Raw genomic sequence first — 23,382 nt, 5'->3', positions numbered from 1 at the left:
TAGCCCGCTTTTGGGCTTGCAGCCGGGCGGCAACCTCCTCTGCCCTGGCTCACAACCAGGCTGCAGCCACCCACATCCCAGGCTCACAGTGGGGCTGCAGCCTCCTGTGCCCTGGTTCAGAGCTGGGTGACAATCTCCTGCTCTCTGACTTGCAGCTGGGTGGCAGTCGCCCACAGCCCGGGCTCGCAGCCAGGAGCCGGGGGCAGCCTCCCGTGTCCCAGGCTCACAGCTAGGAGCTGGGTGGCTGCTGCCCACGGCTTGCCTGGTCCTGACTGGCAGTTGAGAGCTGGGTTCCATCCACTTGCGGCTTGCCCAATCTCTGACTCACAGCTGGAAGCGGGCTTGCAACAGTCGGCAGCTTGCCTGGTCCCAGCTTTGGAATGAGCTGGCTGCTCTTACTTGTCAATTTCACTGCTCCAGTGGAGTGGTGAAATTGACAAGTATGACAGCCCCTCCACCACTCTAAGGGGAGGCAGTGTCTACCCTGATGCTGCATCGCCCTAGCTCTGCCGACAAAACCCCACACCTCTCCTTGAGGTGGTTTTATTTTGGCAAAAAATCCGAACCAGGGCACTTTTGTCAGCAGGGAGGTGACTGTAGTGTGTACACCAGCACTGTTTTGTCGACAAAAGCTGACTTTTGTCCACAAAATTCTCTAGTGCAGACCAGGCCTAAGATTCTGGTTGCTCACTTCAGCCCAAAGAGGTTTCTGCCACTCCAGCACCTTCTTCCTTTAAAAAGAATTTGAAAAAAAACTCCGATTGCTTTATTACTGCCCAAGAATGTTTGCTACTCAAGAGGAACCATGGGCAAGAGGCTTCATATGGCTTTAACACAGGTTCTGACAGTATTTCTGGCCCATGCAAAGGTAACCAAACAGGGATATCTCTCTTATAACATCCAGTGAAGTAAGGCTGGGGCAGATATGTAGTTCAATTTACAAATACATTTTTCAGTTATTAGGTGGAAGTGTTGATAACTTGCCATTATACTCTTCATGGGCCCAATTGTGACAGAGATGAGGGAAGGACCAACACAGTATGAATGTAATGACACTGTGATTAGAACCAGGCAAGTGGCCAGATCTGTAAAACTCTCTCTTTTGAACTGCACCAGGGACAGAATAATAATAATGGGTGTGTGTGAAGATGGCTGCGCTTGTTGGAAGGGACAACTTAGAAAAGCCTGAGGGCTGCTCTAAATTACTTTTGGCTGGTAAAAAAGCTGATCAGGAATTTTCTGTTGGAATGATATTTCCACTGGAAAATTTTGATTTTCCTGAAAATTTTCATTTATTTCCAGTGGGAAAATTGAAATGAAATATTTCATTTTTGATTAATTTGACTTAAAGTGAAATATTAAGTTTTTAGAACTGACCCAAAACATTGCATTTCAAATCTAACAAAACATTAAACTGCATTTCCCTATCAATATATTGCCTTATGGGAGTTGTAATTCAGGCCCCATTTTCTTCTATAGACTATGCTCCTGGAGGACTACATCTTCCCATAATGCAGTGCCAACTTCCCTCTAACTGAGCTGTGTTGTGCATTATGGGAGTCATGTGACTCTGGCTGCTGCATTGCAAGAGAACTATCCTGACTCAGAGAGAGAACAGGGGCATCAGGTTCTCAAACTACAACTCCTATAAGGCAGTGCAGCACTATGGGAAAATACAAAACAAAACATTTTGGGTCAGTTCAATAAATTAAACAAAACATTTCAATTTTGATATCAAAATGTTTTATTTTGATCAAAATGATGAAACAAATCATTTCTGAATTGAAATTTTTCAGAATGTTCATTCCACCAAAAAATTTAAAAATTCAACTTTTCATCCCAATTTGGGATGGAAACATTGACATTTCAGGTCTTTTTGTGGTCCAGAAATGCTAAGTTTCACTTGGTTTTAGGTGGTGTGTCTGTGGCATCTGGGGGTTGGTATGCCTCCTTGTTCCTGGGCATGCCACCAAACCAGAGGCTGAGGCTATATATTGTCAGCTGCTGCTCTGGCCCTGTGCCACCTGGTGATTGCTCCATTCACATAACTGATTAAGTAGGCTTTCCAGTTGTTTTATGCAGTTGGAATGCCACAAATGGGTGGAATGATGACTAGGATGAGGAGCAGTGATGCAGAGTTCACAGAGCAACTACTGATACTTCTCTGTCTCAAATGTTGGACATAATGTCTTTGTAGCATATCTTATGACAAGGCAGCTCTTTTACAAACTGAAAAATATGAACATTTAAATAAGATTTATATAGGCTACATGTGTATATGAGAATACCAGTTTTGACACTGTAAGCATTCAAATATCCTGAGTCAGGCCCCCAAAACCATGAGATTTAAAAAATGATCAATGTTAGTTTCTGTTTATTTTCCTTTCTCATTTGTGAGTCCTTAGGGTTTGTATTTTTCAAGTTTTTCTTCAGCCATGAAGGCTAAAAACTTGATTTTATTGTTAAATGAAAGCTGAGAGTCTCACATAATCATATAGTCATATATATGAAGAGGTGAGCCTTTAAGAAATGTTGAGAGTTGGCAACAGTATAAACTTGGAGTGCAGTCCAGTCTTCACTGGGATTCTTCCATTTATCAGCCTGATCTCCACAGGCTACAGTCAAGGAACAACATTGCCTATTGCAGCTACTGCAGGCAGCAACATTTTTCTTCCTGAGGGGTGCAAGACACAAGCCTCAAGATAAACAATCTCCATTAAGGAGGATCACTTAGAGGTGCCAAAAAAGCGAGCCAGTTAATTTTTTCATGCTGTAAAACTGTTTAGGTTTTATTTCAATGAAAAATTTGAGACAATTGTAATTCGATCTGAACTGCTAACTGAATTATCTCAGTTACTAAACTTCTTTGTAAGTTTTTGCCTTTCTTTCCTCCTGTGGAAATGCTTTAACACAGCACCACTGCAGATTTTCAATGGTTTTTTTGGTTGGTTGGCTGGCTTATATTTGGTGGGTTAACTTTAAGACTAACTCCTGTCTTACATATGGAATTTTACACTGAGAAAACAAGGCCAAGTCTTCCTATTTTATTTATATCTTAATATGAAATCAGCACTATAACTAGATAATTTGAAAATGTAATAGAACTTTCCTTCTGACTTAACTCAGACAGATCACAATGACAGCTCTGATCAGGAAATGAAATGAAGAAAGAAAAGGGATAAACTGTATGGAGCTACAATATATAGCAATTTTCTTGTAATAGGTGTACTCAAAAAATTACACATTGCCTAAGGAAAATTCATCAGCCTTGTGTAACAGATAATAAAGAGCTTTATCATGATAAATACGTAAATTACGTTAGGATCTCAAGAAGTACAGAAGTTCAGTAATTCTGCTGGAAAACTCAATCTGCATTAGTAATTTTACCAAAATGAGGGCATATATTACATAGCTCATTCCAAAATAATGAAATGGTCTCTAATAAACAATAGAAGTTTGATTGTAGAGAGACATGATAGACTTTGATTGTTTGGATTGTAATAAAGATAAATTCAGGACTTTATGAATTTAAAATAAACATTTTTACTCTCTAAAGCAATCCTCATTATATACAATATATGCAGTGTCAGACTGATAGATTGCAAGACAGGCAGAACCAGTGTCAGTTTGCATTAACTAAGCAGCATTAATCAAAACTGTCATTACTAATGTAAATGTGGTAAGATTCCTGGTCTTCTGCCTACTGCTTTTAGATACACTAACACTAAAGTCAATGTGCTCTTAAACACACTTATTCAACTCCATTTATTTCAATAGAGTTGCATGAATATGAGTAGTGGCAAATTTTGACCTTCTGGTTTGTTTTATACAGTGACTTGTATTTTGCAGACTAGATCAGACAGGCTAACATATGGATTAGATCTATGAGCATTCCAGATATAAATAGTCTCAGCTTAATTTTTTATCAATTAAGAAGCAAAATTAATTTAACTTTTTTCTTTTTTTCTTTTTTTTTTTTTTTTTAACAAAAACATTCATCCTGAGTGTTGCAATTATCTCTAGAACAGGCACTAAATAATGCTACCAGTTTAAAATATTGAACAACATATAGATTTGTGGGCAAATTGTATCTCCCTCAGTGTTCCATGAAAATTCTTACTGTGTGTGATGTGGTGTTGGCATCACATGAGCCAGTAAGGGGTTAATTGAGCCTTAGGGAGACTGCGTGAAAAGCCGCCAATAGGAGAGGAGCTGTGAGGAGTGGCCATTCAGGGCCCAACAGGCCTATATAAGAAGAGCTGCAGGACATAGCAGGGTCAGTAGCTGCCTAGAGATTGAGAAGGAAGGATTGTATCTGAAGTAGGCTACAGCCCCGTAGCACCTTGGACAGAGCAGTGCAGGCAGGAACCCAGTGAGGGGAGAAGGAGTTCTGGAAGGACTGCTGAGACTGAGGAGGGTGCTGTGGTTGTGGGGAAGTGGCCCAGGGAAATACAATGATAGTAGAGGCAGAGGGGCGCAGCAGGAGGCTGTGATCCACAGGATTCCAGGGCTCGGACCTGGAACAATGGATGGGCCCGGGTCCCTCCCCCCCCACTCACCACTGAGGAAGTGGCAGGACAATTCACTGCAGTCAGAACTGGGGAAGTGACTGGACTAGGAGAGAACTCTCCCTGAAGGTGGGTAACAGACAATGACACGACTGGAGGTCTGACCCATGAAAAGGACTCTACAGTTCTTAAGGCTGCAAGAGGGGCTGCAGGCAGATGGTGGAGATTGAATGACGGTTTGTAGACTGTGGACAGGGGAAGCCAGTATCAAGCTAATCCCTAAAATGACCAACAGGAGGTGCCAGGCTGGTGGTGAGTAATGCGCACTGTGACACTGTCCTTTTGGGTTTCATTATAATGTAAGTTGGAACTTCTTATTGATTTTATATATAAAAATACCATTAAATATGTTAAACACAAGAATAGTAAACTACAAAGTAATGATCATTAGAACCATGTTAAGGATGGAAATAAGAGTACGTGCATATCCAGTAGTAATTGACTAGAATATGGAACAGAATGGAATTCAGAACATTGATAATTATGGTACAAAGCTATAAGACTCCACAAATGGCATTCCTTCTGTCAGATTATGCAGCTAACATGTTAGGTCATTTGTTTAATATATTCCCATAGATGATGTTTAATTTTATTCCCAATGTATGGTATTCCTTGACTAGTATGTTTTCAATCTGTTAGAATGAAGTTAGGATGACCAGATAGTAAGTGTGGAAAAATTGAGATGGGGTAGGAGAAAAAGCTCCAAATATTGGGACTGTCCCTATAAAATTAGGACATCTGGTCACCCTAAATGAGGTGAACAAATAAGTGGAGGACAGATGATTTTGTGGGTATTAAGTCACAGACTTTTCAGTTAGGATTCCTGGATTTTATTTCTGGCTCTGCCACAGACTTCCTTCCTGAATTTAGAGAAGTTACTCAGGATACAATTTTCAAAAGTAGCTAAAGTGCCTTAAAATGCAGATAGTGTTGAGTGATTTTTAAAAAGTGCTTAAATGCCTAAATACCTTTAAAAATCTGGTCATGGGAGCCCTAAATCCCCTTGACTTTCAATGAGACTTTGGTTGTTAGGTCCCAGATCATGAAAGGTATTTAGGTACCTAACTCACATTGATTTTAATCAAAATTAGGTGCCTGAATACTTTGGAGGATCTCAGCCCTACATCACTTTTGAAAATGGCACTTAGGCTCCTATTTAGGTGATTTTGACAATGTTACTCTTAATCTCTAAGAGGTGTAATGAAATTGAAGCAATTAGTAAACAGGGGTTTAGTGGGATAGTGGGTGGGCGGGCAGTGGGGGTATCCTCTCAAATTCCATAATAGCAGTATGTTTCTTCCAAAAAGTACCAGCTGTGAAACCCTTAACATTTAAATTGATTAGATTTCAGAGTTAACATTCCATTGAGATGAATGGGAGCAGTTCACACTTCTTCCCATTCATCTTCCTCCCCAAGCCTGAGAAGTAGAACCGATTAAAAAAAAAAAAGACACTTTTTCTTACACACAATTTTGAACAAAATTATGTTTATTGAAAAATTCAAAATGATCTGCAAATTTGTTTTGAATTACAATTTTTGTTCCATTTTGTTTTTTAAAAACCAAAAAAATTTGGTCTTTAATATTTTGGTTCCTTTATCTCCCTTTCTCTACTTTTATACTTTGTCCCTTTCCCCGCCCCTGCTCCACACCCATAGAGGAAAAAAGTGGAAATAGTTTAAAAATAAAAGAAGCAAAAGTGGAGGGAAAACTGTCCCTCCCCTGCCTTTTTTACCTCTGGTCCTGGGCAGTGAAATACTGAAATACAATGAAAATGTATTAGAAACTGGACACAGTTTTTGAAAATTCAAAATATTCAATTAAACTTTATTTTCCCATGAAAAAATTCATTTTTTGATGAAACGCCCTTTTTTTTTTTTTTTTTTTTTTTGTTCAAAGCATTTTGAGCAGCTCCACTAAGAAATCAGTTTTGGTGATGGGGAATATTATGGGGGCTGGTGAGAGGAATCTTCCCTATCAGGCTAGAGGGAAAGCTCCATTCACTACATTCACAATGACTAGATAATTCATATGCACACATCTGAGGAGCCAGCACTGGAACCCTTATTCTTCAGATCCAAAACAAACAAACAAGCCCAGCCTCAATTACCCCAAGCAAAAAGAAGGTATCCTCTAGTTGGTGTTAGTGGCAGCAGATTCCGTTTCCTCTTTGAGGGCTGAGCACTGAAGGGCCGCATCACTCAGTTAGACACAAATCACACATAAACATTGTATGCTCTGTTTTCCCATAGTTAGATAATGTTTATGCTGAGCATTTGATACTTACAGCCATTCAAATCTAACAGGCAGGTGCCTTTCTGTGACAAACCCTGTAAACAGCAGATTCAATTAACAGAAGAAACTACAAGGATTCATTACAGATGTTTTTCTGTTGGATTGAATTTTTGTGAGCTTAAAATGCTTGGGAGGAGCTTTCTTTAGTAATGTATATGTAATACACTGGCTGTGTGTGTGCATGTTTAGTTATCTTTCAGTCCCACAGAGAGGATAAGGAGACCTACTACTGCAACTAGCTAAGAGATTTCTCAAGTGGCAGAATCCTCTGTTGTACAATGAAAAGACAAGGACTCCAATCTCTGCTTATCAGTGTGGGTCTGTGTCTCTACTGTCTGCAGCATGAGGTTTGTTACATTTATAAGCCCCAGAGCTAGAACACTTAGCAGGATGGAATTTTGCCCCCTCTGTAGGGGAAAAAGCCAGGTCTGGCAATCCTTCTTTATAGGAACTATAATGCTGCTTACCCATTGTGGGGGGGGGGGGTGGCAAATAATGAAGAGGACAGGTCCCTGACACAGAGCGATCTGAATGGCTTGATAAAATGGACTCAAGCTAATAACATGTGTTTTAATAGGGTTAAATGTAAAAGTATATATCTAGATTAAAAAAAACATAGGCCATACTTATAAGATGGGAAATTCTTCCTGGGGAGCAGTGAGTCCGAAAAAGAAATGGCAGTCATGGTGGATAAACAGCTGAACATGAGCTGCCTGTGCAATGCTATGACCAAAAGAGCTAATGCAATCCTTGGATGCATAAACAGGGAAATCTCGAGTAGGAATAGAAAGGGGTTTTTTATTTTACCTCTGTATTTGACAGTAGTGCAAGTGGTGGTGGAATACCATGTCCAATTTTGGTGTCCACAATTCAAGAAGGATTTGACAAATTGGAGTAGGTTCAGAGAAGAACCATGAGAATGATTAAAGGCTGGAAACCTGCCTTATAGTGACAGACTTAAGGAGCTCAGTCTATTTAGCTTAAGAAAGAGAAGGTTAAGGGTGACTTGATTACAGTCTATAAGTACCTACATGGGGAACAAAGATTTGATAATGAGCTCTTCAATCTAGCAAAGAAAGATACAACATAATCTGTAGCTAAATATTTATAATAATGTATGGGGATTAGATTAGATTTGAGTTGTAGGGTTAAATGAGGAAAATATAGCTAGGCTCACACCACAGGGGAATGGACTAATAAGTAATCTATCTGTTACTTATCTAAGTAAGATAAGGTTGTAAAGCAAGGCCTACAGTCTTCTAGGTCTGTAAGATATATATCTTGGCTATAGAGATTCGTATACCTGAAACAGATTGGCATGACTAGTTGACCAAGAGATAACCCTGTACCTGTAAAAGGTAAGCTCACAGAAAAAGATGGGTTAAAGTGATGTTCTGGAAAATATGCAGCAATAGACTGGAAAATACGTTACAATGTAGCAGTTAATATTGCAAGTAACAGTATCATAGTAGCATCTTCAGAAATTCTTAAATGACAGCAAGTTACCATAGTAACTCATTGACATAAATGCTAATGAATGTGAGAGAAACTAAGGAGTTAGCCTATAAAAACAAGATACCCTGTAATTAGTGGGCTGTGAAACACAGATAAGGAAAAAGGGCTGAAACCATTATGCATAAGCATAAGGTACAGGGGATGTCAGTGTAACATACTTTAAAGGTTGTATCCTGGCCTGTGTTCCTTGGGAGAAGGAGATACCCGGGTGACAATTACTGGTGTTGAGGATGATGATTATGATGGCAATGATTTGATAGCTCCAGGAAATGCAAGTGCTATCCCTTTGTTTCCTGCTGTATTATAATATTTTTATATTTTTTATCTACTTAATAAGATTCTTAATGAAAGGAGGTTGAGAACTGGTAAGTACATCAGTTGTGATCATTGTTCCTTGTGCAGTTCTACAGTCTCAATCTGATGATATTTCTAACGATGATTCTCACCCTGCTAATCCTGATACTGTAGTCATTTAGAAGGCCAAACTCTGGAAGCTGAAGCTAGACAAATTCAGACTAAAGATATAGTGTACAGTTTTAACAGTGAGAGTAATTAACCATTGGGACAATTTACCAAGGGTCATAGTGGACCTGTGAGTGAGGTATTAGGTGTGTGTATGTGTGTGTGGCAGGGAATTGTGTGTCTAAGAATTCTGGACTTTGATAAGGCAGACAATTAATATGTGGCTCTGCAGAGTTGCCTAGGCTTCTGACACACTGATTGTGTTTTGCTCATTTCAGAGTATGTAAATATATTTATGGTTATCATATTTCTTTTGTTTTTTCCCTTTTCCCCAAACAAAATTTATTTGTGGTTCCATGTTCCCAAAGACTCCTGAATACTTGTGAATGGGGAAGAACCACCTAAAAGGGTGACCAGGGAAAGGATATTTTAATTTTCCCAGCCAGGAATGAGGGTGAGGTCTGTTTCATTTGCAAAGAGTGAGGCGAAGGAAGGTTTAAGTTGAACACACAGAACCTTATTAAACCCTGTGGACTGCTCTGTCTATATGGCTGAATTGCTGTCAGCCTACCTCTCCATGTTCCCTGTCCCTCTTGTGCCCTGTTAGTAATAGTCCTTCCAGAACCTTCTGACTCCAGTTCCACTGATCATGAAACATCTTCCCTATTTTACAATCATTTTAATATAAACATTTAAAAACAAAAAATTGATGCCCAGACTCCCATCCCACATCCCTTGGGCAGAGGTTGCTAGCACATCGCTGGATGTGAGTCCTGTCTTTACCACAGACTCACCTGGGTACACAGTCTTTTTGAGATAGTTTGGTCTCCTCAACAGGAGTGACTTGCCTCTGTCTCCATGTTCCCTGTCTCTGAGATAGCAAACTCTCTCTCTGTGGCATCTCCTTCCTCCCTGTGGGGATGGCCTTTGGATAGTTTGCTGTCTCTCTGTTCTGGGACAATAAGGTGTATCTCTGTAGGCTCTCTCTGGGCATTGTCTGCTAGCTTCTAAGTGTCTTCTGTTCCCTCAAAGCACATATTGCTCTTGTGTAATAACCCTGTAGACCTGGGTGCCACGGCACCCCTCACAACTCCTTTAGTCCATGCTTAATTTGTGCAGGAGCTTGCTGGGGCTGAGCCCCAGCACCTCTAAGCTTGGCAGTTCATAGCCCTGGCACCTCTGGGCTTGCCACATCAGTTATGAAAGTAGAAATAAATTGCTTGAGCCCCAGCACCTAATTGCTTGAGTCCTGGCATTTCTTTCAGTACAAATTAAGCACTGCCTTTAGTCCACTCCTTCTGGTGTCTCTCTAAAGGATGGATCCTCAGAGGAGTGCCGGCCTCCTGGTCGGTCCTTGGCTGATCTGTTGTACTCTTGTGCCTGTTTTCTCTGATTGTTGGCTGCCATCTCTTGGACGTGTCTACATCCTTCTGGCTGCATCAGGTCTCCCCTCACTGGCATCAGTGTTTTGGTCCTTTATCCCATCAGTGCACTGTATTGCTTTTGCACCCCTGTGATGGGGTATTTCTGTGTGCCAAAAATAACTGGGTCTGAACCAGAGGAAACAGCCCCCTATAACAGTCTCTTAGCTGTTTTCAAGCTGGTTCCATAGGAGCAGGGCAGTCGCAGGCTGCTGCTACACAGAACTGTAGGAAGTTTGTTACCTCATTTCTCTAAACCATTTGGTTCATAATAAAGGGATTTTCTTGACACCAGTCTGTTTTTTAGTATGGTACTATGCCACTCTTCTCCCACCTTCTCTTGCAAGTGATATGAACTTACCAGTGTGTAAATACATTTATTTTTAATTTTGATATCTGAGGCAATGTAGTAAGAAGCTGAATTCCCTGGTTCTAGACTCATGTGGTATATGGAGCCTTCATTCTAAGGGGTGACAAGGGATCCATGCCTCCACTATTATGAATGTGGCTGGGGTACTGGAGTTGCAGCAGTGTTATAAAGCACACTCAAATGACCCAATTGATATCTGAAACAGCTTTTTTTTTTTTAAAGTGAGTCCCTTATAGCTCCTAAATGAACGAAAGACAATCTCTTCCCCTTCCTGCTTTCTATACTGGCCCTCATCCTCTGTTAAAGTACTGGTGGGAGAACACTTTATTTTCATCTTTAAATCACTTTGGGAGACTGGCACCTCTGACTATCTGCTGCAGGCCAGTTCCTCATCCAAGCCCCCTGTTGAGGGCTGAGAGGTCATCATGATATTCAACTGTTCCTGTGCCCAGCTGCTGTCTCTGCCTAGCATCTGCTAATATTCCCAGACTGTCCTTCAACTCTCTTCTGCAAGCTTCACCCCAGAAGTTAGTGCATGCAGTATGCACAGGCTCCTGAGCTAAGCCTTGAGCTACCGAGATGCAGACACCCGACGACCACCTGAGATTTGCATCTGTTCAGAATACTGCCAGCTCTTTTCATCCGTCTTCAACCTTGAACGGGGCCATTAATTACATCTATGCATTCCGGCTGAAGGCAAACTTGCTCTGCATTTCCTATATTCTCCAAAGGATGGGAAAACTGCACCCAATACAGCCAATTTATTGTACAGTTTCACCTTTCTGTTGTTCTGTTGTTGCTGAGTCACAAGTGAACAAGATAAAGACAGTTACTGAAAACCCTGCATGTTGCTGCACAGCACTAGATTTGCTTTAACGAGCCTTCATTTTATGACTTGGTAGAAATTTGTTTTGCGTGAATGGAGATCAGTGGCTTGGTGTCTGTTGTGTTGTGGTGGTTTTGTTCTTTTTTTTAATTCCAAGGCTGTTTTGTTTGGATTCCAAAAGGGAGGTATTTCTTTGTTTATCTAATACATTAAGTAAGCTACTCTACAGTGTTAGTCAAGCATATTGCTGTTGGCATAGAACAATAGAACCAAATCACTGGCTGCAGGATAAAAATCAGAAACATGTTTTGGAGGAAACTTTGCATGAAGCTGCTGCAAATATAATATAGTGTAAGTTCATAGTGAATATACAGCCTTTCCTGGGCTACAATACCTTGTCTATCAACCATGCTTACCCAGCAGGATCCATCCTTTCAGATAGAGATGGCAGGCGCTCAGGACATGGGGGGCCATTGAAAAATGCTGCAAAATGCAGTCAGAAACCCACAGAATGATGGGAGGGAAATCAATGCATCATAGGATGTAGAGCCCGCACCCAGGATGCATTGCGGCCCCAACGCCTTTCCACAACTCTTAGAGGCACAAATTGGAGAGTTGCACTGTGGGATAGCTACTCACTGTGCACTGCTCTAGAGTCGGCATTTAGAGCACCGACTATGGACATGCTCCGGTGACACTGTGTGTACAGGCAAAAGCTGTACTTGCATTGACAAAACTTTCAATGCAGACCTGGCCCTAAAGTAGACATCCCAGTAACCAGGTCAACATACAGTATTCAAATTCAATTCTCGCTGACTCACTGTGTGGCCTCGGTCAACTCACTTTGGACCAGATTTACAAAGTATTTAGCAGAGCTGGTTGGGAATTTTCAATGTAATGAACCCGGGTCTCTAACATTTCTTGTGGGTTACATAACCACTGAGGTATTGCTATTCTTGGGTGGGGAAACTCTCACCTTTTGTGACAGTTTTGAAAAACCTTTGTTTCCACCAACTGTTGAAATTTTTCACAAAATGGAATTTTTTTCCCAGACAGCCCTAGTATTTAGGTGCCTAAAGAAACACATAGGTGCCTAGTGGGATTTTCAAAAGTGCCTAAGCAGGCTAGGCAGCTAACTCCCATTGACTTCAATTGAAGTTAAACACCTAATCTATAGGCATTTATGAAAATCCCTGTAGGCCCTTATCTATTTCTTCAGGCACCACAATACCTTTGAAAATGTGGCCTCAGTTTCCTCAATTGTGAAATAGACCAATTAGTGCCATAAGTGAGACTCACTCACTTCAGAGGAGTGTTGTGGTGATTAACCAGGTAATGTCTGCACAGTGCTTGATATGATTACAGTGTTATCTAAATACTAAGAATTACTACAGTTATCTTAATTTGAAACTCCCCATCACATTTTTTTTCAGCTTCATTTTCTCGTTCTCCCACCTTTTCTGCAGTGTTTTAATAACAGACACGTGTCTGGAGTTGGACAGTCAATTTATCTTTGTGGCTCTGTTTGGAGAAGGGAAAATAAGAATTATGTGGATGATGTATGATGTGTGTCTGATTTGACTTAATCATCAAGAATGTTTGTGGTTCATTATGATTTTTTACAGATGAGGATTTTTCTAAACTAAAGCCTTTTTTTTTTTTTAAGGGAAAAAAAAATTTGTCATCAGATCTATATTGTCTTTTAGCATATGGTATTCTTCCCTTGCATGACTCAACCTATTTGCAGATGACATAGAAGCAGCCCCCTCTATTCCAGAACTAGGTGACATATGGATGTTAATTCCTAGTAACCCAAAGAAAGGTTTTGCAATTTTAAAACAGGCTCTTTTTTGTGAGGAAAAAATAAAGCCTATTTTTGTGCATCCAGAAAGTGAAAAGGAAGAAAACCAAAATCTAGATAGTTTCTGCACATTTAATATGTCAAAAATATTATCTCTCCATTTAGTCTGTTTAAATAGTCAATTGAATATGAAAAGATAAGATTCTACATTGTTTCTGTATAACAGTGAAGTGACTGTGTGTGCCATATCATAGGCTGTTATAGATGCTACTTGTAACTGCATCTGTGAACCAATGAAATCTGAACAAACTGAGAAGCAAAATTGGTAGATGTAAAACTGAACTGTGTGAACTGCTTCAGAAATTAAATATAAATACATTCACAAACCTAAATGACTATTGGTTATTATTGTAACAACATCGCTATACTGTATTTCTCTTTGCACAAATTATTTTCTGTATTGCTTGACTCTTCACTTTTGTTTTTTTTTCCCTTAGCTCCTGCAGCGAATATCATTTTGTCTGGGACCTACACGAAGTGCTACATTTGTATGGATTCATTCTAAATGATCATTTAAAAAAAACCCCAACAACTAGAATGGCATGAGAAGCACAATTTAAACTATAACATACAACTTTATAGATTGATTCCTTGACATCTTGACATTCCAGGAGTTTAAACCTTTCTTGGCATTCATTCTCCTAAACCCTCCGTTTTTGCTGTATGAAAGTTATTTGAAATAAAAAATGGCAATTCTAATGGGGACAGAATATTGAGTAAGACGCACACTTCTACCTACACCATAAAAATGATGGATATATTGTTCTCATGTCTCCTTATCACAAATTCCTCTCTCCAATATAGCAGAAGAGAGAATTTTGTTTGAAATAAGTTGGTGGCGTCAGTTTAATACTTAGTGAGTCAGGTGTCCACATCGACCATCATCTCTGACATTAAGGACCAGAGTGTCCATGACTCTTGTGTAATTGCAGAAGGCTGGCAGGCTGCAAGGATCCTCTTACAATCTTTGTGTCCTCTGTGCCAGGGCCAGGCATATTCATAGTCTCTACTAGTGTCCCTGGGGGTTCAAGGAATGCAGAACTGGCCTTGCAAAGTAAACAAATTACAGCAACCTAAGGATTAGTAAAAGCAGGCATGCTCCTAGAGCATTTGTGCACAATCTGACCCTATTTGGCATGCTTGTTAACAGGCCTTGCAGAGAGGCTACAGACTGGAAACGTCTTTGTGCTAGAACACCTAATGCAATTCTCTATGCGACTTTTTGCACTAGTGGATATATAAATATATAAAAGTATATAGCTCTCCTTACTACAGTGTGTTCCCAATGGCCGCCTTGGCAGCAGATGAGTCATCAGTAATGGGGATTGGACCTAGGACTTCTGGATTTTTAAAAAATGAGCTACTCCTGCCTGAGGTAAGAGACCCTGCTCTGCCCTCTGAGACTGTAGGGTGCCCAGTCACCACCATGGGGAACAGAGCACCATGCTGAGTGGGTTATATAACCCACTTCATCCTAAACTTCACTGATCCAGCCTGTTCAAATCCGCATATGTTTCACTACTTGTGACATCCCTGGGTAGGCTGTCATCTGCAAGGATTGAGTCTGTGGGGCCTCTGGTTCTGAAAGCATAAGCCTTTAGAATTCCTTTGTGGCATGGTCCCCTGAGAAGCAGCATCACAAGGTTTAAATGTTGTGCAGTCATGCATGGCCCTCTGCACCTGGGTGAATTTCACCCTTTAATTATTAATTTGACTTAACATTTGGCATGGATGAGGAATTTGCTGGCAGATTGATGGAGTTTCTCAGTTCTGCCAGCATTGGTGCTTGTTTGCTCTTGTTTTGGAAGAGGGGGAAAAATCTGTGATCCCAAATGAACCTTTTGTCGTCATATAAAATTCAACACCAAGAGTTTTGCAATGAAGGTATTTGGAGGAGAATTTTAAAAAATTATTTTGACATTGTAAAATCTGGAATTTCTAATTGCGGAGCATTGTAGTTAAACTACATTTTCTGCAATTCCAAGATGTAAGATGAGATAGATCCACAAGAAAATAATAACAGCACACTGTATTGACACTGTAACTGGTCCAGAGTGCAGGGATGAAAAAGAGCAAAATTATTGTTTCTCATCGTTTCTCTTAATCTTTTATAAAGTTCATTTATATGACCTTTAGACACTTTTACCTGATGATATATAGTGTAGATTTCTTGGGCAGAGGGAAGGCCAGTTAATCTTGCTGTCAGAGGGGTATTGTAGCAGATCATGGGGTAGCTGGATATTGAAACCAGTGAATCTACAGATGAGACATCATGTTCTGAAGCAAGGAGGTTTATTAACTTTCCCCATGCTGGTACTTCAGAATTTGCCATCTGGCTCTGGAAAGAGTGAAATTAATTTACATGTTGACCAACAATACCTATCAGCAATTGCATTACAATAAACACCTGTTATCATTTAAAGTCATTATGCTGGAGAATTAGATATGAAACCAGAGCGGTATGTTGTTGCTGCTAAGGATGCATACAGAATATGTCAGCCACTTACATGGCTGGGATGTTTAAGTGATTTATTGAATTTCCTGAAGAGATTATGTCTGAAGCAATAGTATTTAGGAGGAGAACTATTGAGCATCTTAATTATCTTAAACATTTCTGAGGACTGTACTGAAAATTACTCCTTGCCATAAGAATTTACAGGACAGTGTGTGTGTGTGCATGCGTGTGCGTGCATGCGTGAGCATCCATTCTAGGAGCTCTTCCTCTTGCATATCTCTTACGGGGCTTTTGCTCACTACACCAGTGGGAATACACATAGGTAGCTACAACTATTGCCAGATGAAAAAAGGGAAGGAAAACGTTGGAATGTATTGCTAAGACAAGAATCACCAGGTGGCGCTGTTACACAGGCTCAGTTATTTAGCACATGAGCAAGTTTTTCATTTTTAAAGAAATGCTGTATTGTTAGTATTGTTGTGTAGTAGTTGTTGGAGAGAATATAGTAGTTGCAGAGAGTCTGTTCTCTGCTTATATATATATATATATATATATATATATATATATATATATATATATATATATATATATATATATATGTAAAAGCAATTTTAAGAACAGGATAGCTTCCTGAGAACTGGGTGTTGGTATGCGGGCTGTGATTTCTGGATGAGGGGATTGCCTATGTGCTTTTTGTGACTGCCTCTGTTCCAGGACTGGTGTATGCATGTAAAAAATCAAGTTACATTTAGAATATACTAAGATTGTGCATCACTCTCTGCTGGGCAGCTGATACATACGACCCCAGACTTCTGCTGCTACTTCAGCCAAATCATAGAATATTAGGCTTGGAAGGGACCTCAGGAGGCCATCTAGTCCAACCCTCTGCTCAAAGCAGGACCAACCCCAACTAAATCATCTCAGCCAGGGCTTTGTAAAGCCGGGCCTTATGAGTCACATGAATGTCAAAAATGAGACAATCCTTTCAAAAGAAGGGTGAGACAAGGTGGATACGGTAATATGTTTTATTGGACCAACTTCTGTTGCTGAAAAAGACCAGCTTGCGAGCTCAGTAGAGCATACATCCTGAAGAAGAGCTCAGTGAAGCTCAAAAGCCTGTCTCTTTCACCAACAGACATTGGGCCAATAAAATATAGTACCTCATCCGTCTTTTCTCTTTTGTATCCTGGAACCAACAGGACTATAACAACACTGCAAACAACAAAGGAAGGGGTAGCATTCTTTGGAAGGACAGGTATGCCATCATTTTTTCCAGTTAGAGAACTGTTTCTGCTGCCTTACTGTATTCCTCAATGACTTTTGTTTTTACTTTCACCTCTTACGTAGTCCCTTTTTTCTTTACCTATCTTTCATTTTCATATTTTTAATACTCAACTTCATTCTAGAGATTCCCTGCATCTGAGGAAGACTGTGAGCAATTTGTTATGAATATTCAATATTCCAGATGTTGCTCAGGTTTGATTGGATTACGTAGGTCACACAGTATATGTATGGTTGCTGAGTGGATGATCATAAAAATTACGATCAAGAATGCAAAATGAATACTCACTTTTATTAAATTCAAAATTTGCATTGTACAAATAGTCAATGGTTATGACTTAAAACGTGAACATTCTTGCCATTAGGCTTACTCACTAAACCATTTGCAGAAAGTGTATACAAAAGGGGCATGGGCAGAGTTAGTGTTTCACATTTTTATTCAAGTTCATATTTTCAGAATCTTTTTTTTCAGTATCTATCCAGCCCCACTGTTAGGAAAGTTATTGTGAAATATTCAGCTTAGTTTCTATTCCTGTTAACATCTCTAACTCTAGCGGGGAGATTTCCAAAGGCATAAATGTCAGCTAGCCTTCCAACTCTCTTAGGTCTGCTGATTTTTGGTCTGCTTTTATTAATGTTAATATATGGGACACTATTTGTAATGAATGCTGCTCTTAGCAATGGATATTAAAAATTCTTAAAATGTCTTATATCAGTGTAAAACAAATTGACATATTGTCTAGTTCAATTTTGTGTGAAAGGTTCTCTTGAGACTTCAGTACAGGAAAAATAATTAAGGTGACTTGTCAGAGGACAATGTGGCTTTCAAATCTGGCTTTTCAGTAAGTAAGTGTGGTTCTTTGAGTGATAGCCTACATGGATTTCCCTTCTTGGTGTGCATGCACCGCAGGTACACAAAGTGCATTCTTTTGAACACTGTGCCAATTGGGGCTGTACTGATACCTTAGATGTCCTTGTGCCTCTACCCACCACCACCTGAGGATGTAAAAGGCAGAGGGAGCCTAATGGTCCCTCAGCTCCTTCTTACTGCTTACAGCAGCGAGCTGAAACTTCTGCAGCGTCCACCTGGTTCTTTGCACACTGTGCTACTGCCAGTGTGTGCTATAGTAGTATTAGTCTTTTGCCCGTTGGGATTTTTTTTTTTAAAGTCAGATATTTATTTTATAGGCTAGACTGCTTACCACTACCACAGGAACTCTAGCAATATGACCTTGGAAGTTAACACCTGCTCCTTATGTGAATCTTCAGTTCTCTTTAACAACTGGCACTCCCGGGGGGTGGGTGTGTGTGTGTGTGGTGTGTGTGTGTGTGTGTGTGTGGTTTTTTTTGTCTAAGTGAAGGACAAATTCCTGAGTGATATTCCATATGTCATTCCTCTGTAAGTGGATTTAAAAAATCTAGAGAGACCAAGTCCTCCAAGGGCTAGAAGGGCTATCAATATCCAATTAGAGCCCAGAAGACTTGGATAAAAGGAGTTGCATAGCATTACCAGGTCAGTTTCTGGCCAGGACCAAGGAGTGAAGAAGTGGGCTCTCTCTGGCATGGAGGCAAAGAAGGACATGAGGATGCTGGCTCTGAGACAAGGCTGGATATAAAAGGTAGGAAGAGGCCCAAGAAATTAGCAGCACAGGATAGGAGTGAGCGGCTGCTGTGTATAGGGTCCCTGGGCTAGAACCCGGAGTAGTGGGCAGGCCTGGGTTCCTTCACTGGCCACAGGTAAAGCAGCACCAAACTCTGTAGAGATATGCTTATAGAAGATTGTGATTTAGAAATGCTTCCTTGCATGAGAGAGAGTTGTCTGAATTGGGAGATGTGCCCTACATCAGATCTAACATGGCTGCTCCCAGCTGCACACCTGGGAGTCACTTCCGTCTGAGTTATTAAAGTTCTATTTCTTACTCATTCAACAGTTTGTTCTTTAATGAACCCTCAAGATCATTACATGGTGAATGTGGTGAATGAGTTCAGAAACTTCACATGTTAGGCAATGTTGCAGAGAACTGGATAAAGTTTAAGCAGTGATCTATTGTATTTGTCTGCCATTGGGGCACAGGACAAAGATGAAAACCTAAAATTATCTATATTTTACATATTGCTGGGGAGCAGGCACTGGATGTTTATAATAACTTTAAGTTTGAGGAATGTGACAGCATGGAGTTAAATATAATACTGACTAAATCAGGAATATTGCATGCCAAAAAGGAATGACTTTTGAGAGGCATAGATTTTTTTACATGCATGAAAAACCGGATGATAGAGCAATACGTCACAGAATTACGGAAATTCAATAAAACTTTGATGGCTTGACAGAGTGAGTCTCTGATCAGACACTCATCTGAGGCATTACAGACAATGTATTAAGAGAGAGACTGTTCCGGGATGGGAATTTGACTTTGAACAAAGCTACCCAAGTATGCAGGGCCACCAAAACAGTAAAAACACAAGTAAAACAGCTGAATTCACCAGAAGGGGTCATCCATGCACACCGCCAGAGTGGCTCAAATCACAATGTGGAACTAACCCCTGCTAAAGGCAAGACTGAGTCTAGATGGTCATGTGGCAAGTGTGGATCATGGCATGACCCCAAACAGTGTCTTGCCTATGGGAAAATCTGCCATAACTGTGGGAAAATTAATCATTTTGCAAACTGCTGCAGATCCCAAAGGCAGAAAAATCAAGTGCATTTAGTTACTGACCGTGTGACTGAGGAGTCTTTTGTAGACATACTGGGATCAAACAAGACTAATGAGAGGGACTGGATACTGCCTCTGACAGTGAATGGAACAATCATTCCACTGAAATTAGACACAGGAGCTCAGGCTAATATTCTATCTGCATGAGATTATGAGACTGAAAATAATACCTAAACTGGAACCAACAAACATAAAAGTAATTGGGTATTCTGGAACAAATATACCAGTGTAGGGACAATGCTTTGCTAACGTTAACTATAAAAGTATATACAGGCTCCCTTTCACTGTAGTGCCATGGGAGGTGACATCAATTTTGTGCCTGGCTGCCTGTGAGAAACTCAATCTGGTAATCTAGCTAAAAGATTATACTGCACCTCGTTATGAGGCGCTCTTTCAGGAATATCAGAACCTATTCCAGGGATTGGGTTGCTTGCAGGATGAACATACAATACTGATAAACAAGCAGGTTCCTCCAGTTATTCATCCAGGTAGAAAGGTGCCTTCCGTGATAAACTCAGGGCTGAGCTTGCAAGGATGGAAGCAATGCACATAATATAAAAAGTAGAGGCCCACTCACAGAGACCTCAACAAGGCTGTACAAAGAACATTTCAAACTACCAATCAAAGAAGAGATTATGGATCAGTTTACAAATGCTCAATATTTCGGTAAATTGGATGCATCATCAGGATTTTGGCAGCTAAAATTAACAAAGGAAAGGTCAAAATTATGCACATGTAATACTCCATTTGGAAGATACAGACTTATGTTTACCCTTCAGAATGGCTTCAGCACCAGAGGTATACCACAAACCATACACATGATCTATTAACATATAGCAGTGTGGACCCCTCCATGGATGACATCATCATCTGGGGCTCAACGTAAGAGGAGCATGATCATCGACTTCAGCAAGTCCTGGATGCAACCAGAGCTGCAAACCTCAAACTAAATAGAGACAAATATGTGTTAGGAGTTAGAAAACTGACTTTTGTAGAGGACATTATTTCCCATGAAGGTGTAAAACCTGATAAGAGGAAGATTTTAGCTATTGAAATGATGCCATGTGGCAGTCAGAGATGTCCAATGGTTCCTGGGAATGGTTAATTATTTTGGAAAATTCATTCCCAATCTTTCTGCCAAAGCAGCAGTGTTGAGACAGTTCCTAGAGGACAAAAATTAATGGTGTTGGGATGCTGCACAGGAGGAATCATGGGAAGGCTTAAAACAACACCTGATACGAGAACCAGTATTGAAGTTCTATGCACCAGGAAGGCCTATTAGGATTTCAGCGGATGCATCACAGTCTGGGTTGGGTGCAAGGATTTTACAGAAGCACGAGGCTGCAACCAGTGGCATGTGCATCCAAATCACTGAGTGATGCAGAAATTAGGTATGCACAGATTGAGAAAGAGCTTTTAGGAATCTTGTTTGTTTGTGAGATTCAGTCAGTATATTTATGGACAGACCGTGGACATTGAAATGGACCAGAAGCGCCTGATTGCATTATATAGCAAACACTAAATGACTGTACCTTAAGGATTCAAAGAATGATGATAAAGATGCAAAAGTATAATTTGCTGGTGACCTACATGCTTGGGAAATTTATGTTCACAGCAGATGCACTTTCCAGAGAGTGGCGCCCATGAGAAGACATTAAAGACAGAGGTGCAAGCCTACGTAGATATGAATGTGAGGTCGATTCCCATCTCTAACAGGATACTGCAACAAATAGGAGGAGAAGGAGAAAGATGAATCATTGGGAATTCTTAAAGAAGTGATCATTAAAGGGTGGCCTGAAGAAATAAGCAGTTGTGACTAAGTATAAGAGGCTTTGGAACTGCAGACATGAACTGACCGTGATACATGGGGTGATTTTTCAAGGGTTGTAAGGTCTGTAATTCCACTGAGCTTCTGCAAAGAAATGCTACAGAAGATCCACGAGGGTCATTTAGGAATTGAAAAGTGCAAAGAAGGAGAGTGAGAGGTGCTATATTGGCTACGGATCAGTCACAATATCACTAATGTGGTAAGGACCTGATTTTCATGCTTGAAATACTACCATGCCATGCCAACAGGCAAAGTCACTAAGACCCCATCCAGTTCCACAAAGGCCTTTGAGAAGGTAGGCACTGGTTTACTTACCTGGCAATCACAGTCTCCTCCTAGTGTGATGTGCCTGGTAGAGTTCCAAAGAAAGCCCCTCGGGGGGCATCCTTATCAGGTGCCCAAACCACTTCCGCTGACTCCACTCGATTGTGTGGAGTAGTGGATCTACTCCAAGGCGCTCTCAAAGAGCCCCTCACCCTATCTCGGAGAGTCAGCCCTGCCACACTGCAGAGAAAGCTCATTTCCACTGTTTGTACCAGTGATTTCATCCTTTAAGTCGTTACTCAAACTTCATAAACATAGATGAGGATGGGGACATAGCTTGACTTATAAACTGAGAGCTTCATCCGAAAACTTAGCTTCTGCTTCACCATCATGGATCAGTACAGCTTCCACACCACTGCCACCACCACATGAATTCTCGGGTCAATCTCCCACTTACCATCACTTGTGAATAAGACCCCTTATTCTCCCCTACATACTTAAACTCTTCCACTAAGGGAAGCTGCTCCTTCTGGAAAGAACAGTTCACTTTCTTCTGGGAAAGAACCATGACTTCTGATTTGGAAGTGCTGATTCTCATCCCAGCTGCTTCACACTCTGCAGCGATGCATTCAAGTGCGTGTCAGAGATTGCAGTTTGAGGAAACAAGAAGGACAACACCATCTTCAAAGGATACCACCTCCAAGTCCCTGTACCGGATACAACTGTCCCTGTACCGGGTACAACTGCGCCTTGATATTTTACTTTTTGATGGGTCCTTTAGTGTCCTAGAGTTTTAAATGCAAGTTAGCTACTTGTTTGATGGGCAGTAATATGTAGTTATATTTCACGTGTTAACTTAGATATTTTGCCTGACTTGGACAAGATATTGCTGGACAATATCTTTCCTAGATGTGGCTTGTATTTGTATTTTACGGTGCGATTTTTAAAGGTAGCAAAGTGACTTAAGTGCACAAGTTCCAGTACTTTTTTTAGTGGATCTTGTGCTCCTTAGACACTTAGCACTTTTGAAAATTCCAATTGTAATCTTTTTGGGATTCATACATGTTAAAACCTCATTTAAAATGTTATTTGTCCAAATGTCACTGAGTCTATAAAGCTTAGCTCTTGAGCTAAACTTCCACCAAAATAGAAGGGGTTCAGAACCTGATCTTTGGTTTGATCTGCTATGGAGGAGTGGCTTGTAAGTTTGTTCTCCAAGGTTCTGGAGGTCTCAGAGCTGGAATTTTGGTTTGGGTATGGCCACTTCTGGTTATTTTTAAGCAATTGTTCACATATGACTTTTTCATGTTAGTTTGGGTAATGTTTTGTCAATGATTGTGATGACTTTATTTACAGCAACCTAAAAGGGGGGGGGGGGAAAAAAAGCTACCACTGGAATTTAGAATCTCCTTCTCAACATCCTGGGAAACTTTTGCTGCATAATTTAGCCAAACAAGCCACAAAGTGCTTCAGACGTTCTGTAACTCTAGAAATAACTCTAGAAAATACATTTAACTGACAAT

The 23,382-nt window shown here is 40.5% G+C and overlaps 1 long non-coding RNA gene across 1 annotated transcript in view; it reads left to right on the top strand.

Annotated features, from left to right (window-relative positions):
* The window catches only part of LOC137145854 (uncharacterized), a 37,930-nt gene extending 23,913 nt beyond the window's left edge, over positions 1-14,017 (top strand). Inside the window, exon 5 of the long non-coding RNA XR_010917765.1 lies at positions 13,755-14,017. This is a non-coding gene — a long non-coding RNA (uncharacterized lncRNA). The remainder of the gene's footprint in view (positions 1-13,754) is intronic.
* The last annotated feature ends 9,365 nt before the right edge of the window (positions 14,018-23,382 follow it).

Source organism: Emydura macquarii, unplaced genomic scaffold (assembly GCF_026122565.2).
Source record: "Emydura macquarii macquarii isolate MOO-44397 ecotype Brisbane River unplaced genomic scaffold, CSIRO-AGI_Emac_v2 contig_3671, whole genome shotgun sequence".
NCBI lineage: Eukaryota > Metazoa > Chordata > Testudines > Chelidae > Emydura > Emydura macquarii.
Note: the sequence above shows the minus strand (reverse complement) of the source record. Positions and strands in the feature narration are given on the sequence as shown.